The following is an 881-nucleotide window of genomic DNA, read 5'->3' as shown; positions in this document are numbered from 1 at the left end:
CCCAACCAGTTCATACTATTCAGATTGTTACTAGGAACCCTAACCCAGTTAGGCCCCAGTAGGATCTCTAACACTACCGTAATGAAAGACTAAAAGACCGAGATCCGATATAATTATAGAATTCGACGGCATTATTATATCTAAACTCACGTATAAGTTACGATTAATACGATTAATAATTAACGAACATTAAGAAGAATTAGACCTCGATATTATAAATATAAAATACGATATAGTACTAAGTATATCTTAGTTAAAATACTATAATTCGATTATTAACTAAGCCGGGACCTAGATACGATTCGATAATTACGATTACACCGCGAAACCCTAGGAGCCTAAGCTAAGCTTAGCTTAGAAATATATTAAAAAGGTTATTTAGATACGACTAGTACGTATATTTATTAATACTATAACGAAATACCCACCGGAATACGAAAGGCTAAAGTCTATATTCGAAAAGAAAGTAGAAATCGAGACCCTACCGAAATATAAACTATAGGACCATAAAATACGACTTTAAGAAGAAAAACACTCTATATTTAGACTATTATACTTATTATCGAAAACCGAGTAAAAGACCTTAAGAAAGTACCTTAAAGAATATTTAGCGAAAGACTATATTAGACCATTAGAGTTAGAAGTAGAATATCTTATTCTATTCGTCCTAAAGAAAGACGGAAAGCTTCGATTATATATAGATTATCGAAAGCTAAACGATATTATTATTAAGAATGTCTATTCGTTACTAAGAATTAATGAGCTCTAAGACCGGCTTAAGGGAGCGCAATACTTTACAACACTGGATGTTCGAGACGCGTACTACCGTATACGTATAAAGAAAGACGAAGAATAGAAAATAGTCTTTAGAACTCGATACG

Source organism: Cladophialophora psammophila, assembly GCF_000585535.1.
Source record: "Cladophialophora psammophila CBS 110553 chromosome Unknown aczJe-supercont1.56, whole genome shotgun sequence".
Lineage (NCBI taxonomy): Eukaryota > Fungi > Ascomycota > Eurotiomycetes > Chaetothyriales > Herpotrichiellaceae > Cladophialophora > Cladophialophora psammophila.
Note: the sequence above shows the minus strand (reverse complement) of the source record.